Here is a 6,356-nt window from a genome sequence, read left to right on the forward strand (position 1 = left end):
AGAAAGAAAGAAAGAAAGAAAGAAAGAAAGAAAGAAAGAAAGAAAGAGAAAGAAAGAAAGAAAGAAAGAGAGAAAGAATTTTCCATTGAGTGCTTATTATTTGCCAGACACAGAGAAGAACACACTATAGATGCAGAAAAAAGTACTCCCTTGGGCAGCTCACATATTAACACTGGAAAGACACAGAGAAGATTAGCATGGCCCCTGTGCAAGGATGACACACAAATTCATGTAGATGCAAAAAGAAAGATATAATCAACATTTTTGACTATTTTTTGGCTGAATAGAATGAGGAAATCTATAGTTGAGGTGTGGAAAAGGCTAGTATCTAAATAAAGCAAAGAACTGGGCTCCTAATAGAGCGAGGAGGAAGTGAGCAAGGGAGGACAGGGGTAACAAAGCCGGTCTCTGAATGGAGACTATTAATGATGGGCGTTCTTATAAATGAATAGAAGTTATGTAAGACGATCAAAATAATCACATTTCAATATGCCCATGATAACTTCTTTGCCATGTGGACTAGCAATTTCCACTAATTAAAACTGATTCTGCACCCCAGTGTTCATAGCAACAATGTCCCCAATAGTCAAACTATGGAAAGAGCTGAGATGCCCTTCAACAGATGAATGAACAAAGAAGATGTGGTCCATATATACAATAGAATATTACTCAGCCATCAGAAAGGATGAATACCCAACTTTTACATCAACATGGATGGGACTGGAGGAGATTATGCTAAGTGAAATAAGTCAAGCAGAGAAAGTCAATTATCATATGGTTTCACTTATTTGTGGAACATAAGGAATAGCATGGAGGACATTAGGAGAAGGAAGGGAAAAATGGGGGGGGTGGAATTGGAGGGAGAGATGAACCATGAGAGACTACGGACTCTGAGAAACAAACTGAGGGCTTTAGAGGGGACGGGGGTTGGGGATGTGTTAGCCCAGTGATGGGTATTAAGGAGGGCAGGTATTGCATGGAGCACTGGATGTTATATGAAAAGAATGCATCACGGAACACTGCAACAAAAACTAATGATGTAATGTATGGTGACTAACATAACAATAAAAAAAAACTGATTCTAAGCAATTTGATTCATGTTTAATGTATATGTTCTTTGCACTTACACTAAAGAACAATCTGCAATTTGCAAGTTTTGTCTTAAATGTAAATGTCAACAATACTCTTGTTTCTTATTTAGTTCAAGAACTTCAGCAGCACAATGAGAACAGTGAACCACATTTTGAAGCTACCTGTCCCTGCAGGTAAATGTCCCTCCTTGTTTCCTTGCTGATTTCCAACTCTGAAAGGTGTCATCTATACTCCATTATGATCATTTTCTTTTAACTAAATCTAGACTTTTTCCTACTTACACTCCTTTCAAAACCAGCACCTTCCTTTCTTTCTTGTGTCCCAAAGTCCTGTAGCAGTTTTCTCTCATCACCACTGGAATGGCTGCTGATTAATCAATGAATGCACAGTTTCTTCTAAAAATAAATGAGCCCACTTGACCAAAGTTTCCATCGTAACTCATAAGAACCATGCTTATGCCTTTTCCAGGGCCCAGGACTGTGGATTTATTATAGAGACCTAATGAGTAAGTACATAGTTGATAAACATTTCTAATATATTTGTTACAGAGTATATGGTTCAGTCAACCATCATTTATTCTTTTATTCCCAGTCTCAATAACAAATTGTATCTTACTAGTTGTTATCTTAGTGAAGGTAAATTCCAAGATCATGAGTTTTAAGAGTGTAACAAGTACGTTTTACTCCCATCAAACATTTAACTTGCGCCCTCTCTAAATATTTCCCAACTACTTGACTAACTCCCACCTATTCCAAACTGTCCAAAAATGTCTTTCTTTCTATTTCTGTAAAACCACCCCTGTCCCCCCCAGGGCATGACCAAAGCTCCCTTGGTAAAAAAAGAGCACTGTAATTGAAGCCCCAAGATCAGGATCCGATGCTTTGTTCTCCATTTTGTAGCCACATAATATTAAGTAAGCAACTTATTTTTCTAAGTTTTCCTGAATCTGAGATTTGGCAAATAAGAAAAGTAGATGAGATCATCTATAAGGTCCCTTATGGTTCTTATATTTCATAATCTTATTGTAAGTCGTTCCAAACTACCAGGACCCTTAGGTTCTGTGTAGTTAACTTTATTTCATGCTTTTATTTTTGTTGTTTTCCATATTTTTCTGTGTGTTTTTTTATAACCACTTTGATAAACAGGAGCCCCTTCATCTATTCTTTGCAATGCTATATAATCTTTAGTAATTAAAAATCAGTCAAGCTAACTCATGACCTCCTTTATACTAGAAATTTTGATGTAAATTTTGTACATTTAAACTTAAGCTACAGAAATGTCATAAAATTCAGTTTTCCTGTAATATATGGTACTCTATTTACTTTGGAATTTTATTGATGGTTTGAAATTTACCTAAACCAGTGGCTTAGAGAACCATCTAAAACAACAACAAAAAATTAAAGATGGTAATATATTTGTGCTGGCCTTCAATTAATTCCGTGTGCCTTATAATGCAATCTAGTATGAGACATATGATTGATGGATATTCCTGTCAAACAACTGTGCAGAGAGAAGTGTGTGTGATCTCAGTCCAGTTCAGAGCAGAGTGTCCACCTGGCGAACCCTCAGCTCAGTGGAAATGATCATCCTCTGTGTTATCAGTCTCATCCAAGAAGTTCAAAACTAAATGGACCCATGGACCATACTAGGACTCTAACCTTCAAAGGGGCTCCTGTGGATCAAAGATAGGCCTTACTCACCTGATCCTATCAGTTCACGAAGGGTGATCTTTTTAAGAAGACCCTTGAGTCAACTTTAAAAGAGAGCTCTAAAATGGAATTTAATAAAACACAGAACCAGGAAAATTGAAAATAGGAAAAACTTAAGATGGTCTAACATTGCAGGGCTTGACGGCATTATTCTTTTGCTGCTATATTAAGCAATCTAGTCAAAATGACCCAGTAAAGAGAAAAACAACAACAACAAAGGAAGGAATATTTTTAAGGAATGCTTTACTTTACTTTAGAAAATATCTTAACGTATTTATTAGATCAAAACACCATGACAAAATGTAAGTTGTGTTCTCACGGGATGTATATTTTATATAATTTATAGGTACTTGATACATGCTGAGTGATAACGAGGGTAATAGTGATTATTTGATCGTGAATATGAAAACAGAACACTTTAAAAGGAAGTTTCTCTCTTGAGTTTAGGAGGTCATCTTTATTTATCATCAGTTTTAAAATTCTTAGTACTGACAGTAAGAAATGTATGTTAACTTGTAATACAAGAATAATACTAACCAACCATGTTTTTAGAATCACGATATTAAGAAAAATATTGTTTGACGGCTTCCATTATTCCTCAAAATTCAGACGATTAACACCAAAGCTAATTTAATATCATGCTATTTCTAACCTGAATTTTAAATGAACTATATGATTTATTCCATGACATATCCTATCCTTTGAAACAAATTTTGAAACAATCACTTAAGTAGGATTCTTTGGGCCTTCTTCAAAAATTTTGGTGTATGCTTTCTAGCTTGTTTTTGTTTTTTAATTTAACATTATGTGCCATAATTAAAAATAAATAAGCCTTCTAGATATTAGTTTGGTAACCAACGGCAGAGTTTTTCAGGACTATTTCAGATTTTCTTTTTATTTTTTCCCTTGTTTTGTTTGATCTTTCTTTTCTTTTCTTTTCCTTTCTTTCTCTTACTTTCAACTTCATGATAAATTCTGGATTATGTCTCACTGAAGTTTCAACACTAGATTTAATGAAGAGGCTGAACTTTTAACCTCTGAGACCAACACACTTTAAAACTATCACCAATATCCATTGTACTTTTTTTCAGTGGTTCTGCTCCAGATATAGTAAGAATAAGCCTTACAGTATACGGAACCTTATTTACCTAAGCTCTTTGTAACAGCAAATGGAGGGGTTTTAATTCTTTTGCTGGTCTTTCTCAAAATTCTTGAAAAGAAAAAAAAAAAAAAAAAACTGGAGCCTCTAGCCCTCTGTACTCCCCAATCCTGCTCCTCTATTGGTAGTTGGTCTGCAAATAAAGAGGTCCTGGGTTGTCAGCTTTCAATAAAAAGTCACTTATTTGTAACAAGGCTTCAAATCTCTCAACAGAAAGGATCGTTTTTACCAGGTCATCTTATAGCTTCCAAAATCATCCCATCTATTCAGCCTACATTCTGCCTGCAAGGAACACGAAACAGCATTTCCTAGATTTCCAGAGCCAAATAGTTGGGATGCTGTTGAAAGGAAAGAACATATTTTAAAATGTAGAATTCATGCTTACCTTTTCCTCTTTGTGCCATTAAACACTTATAAATGTCACTCCAAGCTATGTCTGTCTGTGGGGAGCCCAAAACCGGGCAGTTCCCTTATTTGTTGGAGGAATAATCTGATGAGCAGTGAACGCTAGAGGGGGAGCTTACCCGTTCAGGAGAGAGAAAGCTTCAGACCCTTTGGGAGAGGATCTAAGAGATACTAGAGCTACTGACTTAAACAAGTCAGCAAAGATTTGGTCAGCCATGGTTCAAAAGTCAAAAGGTCAAGAATGGTGGGTAGCCAATTTATTGTCATTTTCCAAAAAGGCAGGGAATCATAAGTGGAATTGAGACGTTTAGCTGCTCCACATGCTATGATATGGAATATTTTTAAAACCTCTCCGGAGGCAGTTTTAACATGAGGAGTAGGATTAGAGAGGCTTTTCCCCCCTTTACCATGACTGTCTGTCATTTAAATGTCTAAGGAATGATGGGATGAATTATCATAAAATTTTGACAAATTTGATAGCTCAAGCAAAAGAGGGAAATAGGCATTCTGATTATTAGGCTCTAATAAGACATGACATTTAAAATGAGTTTACACAGTAGTTAGACCTTTGGTTTTTTTTTTCCCCTTGATTTAAAAACATTGAGATTCTTTTCTTTGGAAAGAAAAGGACTTACTTCAGTTTTGCTCCTTTGTACTTGAATAAGTCCTATCCTCATATATTTTTATCCCTTGTAATCATATCTAATTGCTTTCCACAATTTGCCTGAAACTGAGAAAACTTAAAGTGTATCTTAAAAAAAAAACATAGTTAAGGAGAAATGTTTAGAATTTTAGTAGGAAATAAATGTAAGCAAACATTTCACTTGTTATTAGCTTATTTTTGTCTGTTTCATCTTAAACACTTTAGATAAGGCTTAATGATTTAAAGAATAAATTGTGTTTTACAAAAAGAAAACACTAAGAAGAAGTTAACCAAAGTACTGAAAAACAAAAATGATTTTTTCTGATACCAATTTCTACTACTTTACCATCCAAATATCAAGTTCTCTTTGTAATAAGCTATCTCATCTCAAACAGCATGATATGTAAATAAACAAACATATCATGATGATTGCTGAAGAACTATCAGGATGATTTACTGCATCGTGCTGCTTTTTTAAAAAGCGGGGGGAGGTTTCAGTCACAATTAGTCTGACCTCTGGAAACATCTTGAACTTTTAGTTTAAGACTAAACCAGTTTGGGACATTTTTAAACTATATATCTATTAATGCTATTAGGAAACTGTCATTTCTTTATAAAAATACAAAGAAACATAAAGCACTTTTTAAAACATTTAGTAGAAATGAGCTTCATTTGTCAGACTTCCACAACTAAAGAGGAACTGAAAAGAAGCACTCGATCTTAGTAAGTAACCTCTGTGTGGATGATGTAGTAGCTGATCAACCCTGACTTTTCCAAAATGATTTCACCTATACAAACAGAAGCAATACTTAAACATTTTTTTATTTATGTGATTAAATAATAAAGCAGAGGGAGCTTGAATTAAATATATTGACTCTAAGTTTCCACGTTGCCTGTGATGGAAACCAACTATTGGGCTACTCAGGAAAATCTTAAGGTTGTTGGTCTTCAAATGCATCTTCTATGCTCTACCTGCGGGTAACAGTGCAAACTGTGTGAATGCAGTGGACACACTCGTCTGGAGCTCAGACTATGCAGCTTTAGGGTTATGGAATTTGGAGGGGAATATGAGTTGCTCAAGTAAATGTAGCTTCCCCCTTGTACTGTCAGAACAAGAGCCATTTCGCTCCCTCAAGAGAAATGTGTTGCTTACCACTTGTGGTCCCATCACAGAAAAAAGATGTCATGTGTTAGAAAATGCTAAGCCACCTGTCCATATTAATTAAACTTTACCAAAACATTCCAAATCATGAAATCAGGTCAAAAATTGAGAAGCAAAGATAAAGGCAACTGGGCTTATGAGTAAACATAAAACACTTGGAAATTATAGTCAACCCTTGAACAACAC

The 6,356-nt window shown here is 35.2% G+C and overlaps 1 pseudogene; it reads left to right on the forward strand.

Annotated features, from left to right (window-relative positions):
• The first annotated feature begins 142 nt into the window (after positions 1 to 142).
• LOC123325373 lies at positions 143 to 266 on the forward strand (annotated as a pseudogene).
• The last annotated feature ends 6,090 nt before the right edge of the window (positions 267 to 6,356 follow it).

This window comes from Neomonachus schauinslandi, chromosome 7, assembly GCF_002201575.2.
Source record: "Neomonachus schauinslandi chromosome 7, ASM220157v2, whole genome shotgun sequence".
NCBI lineage: Eukaryota > Metazoa > Chordata > Mammalia > Carnivora > Phocidae > Neomonachus > Neomonachus schauinslandi.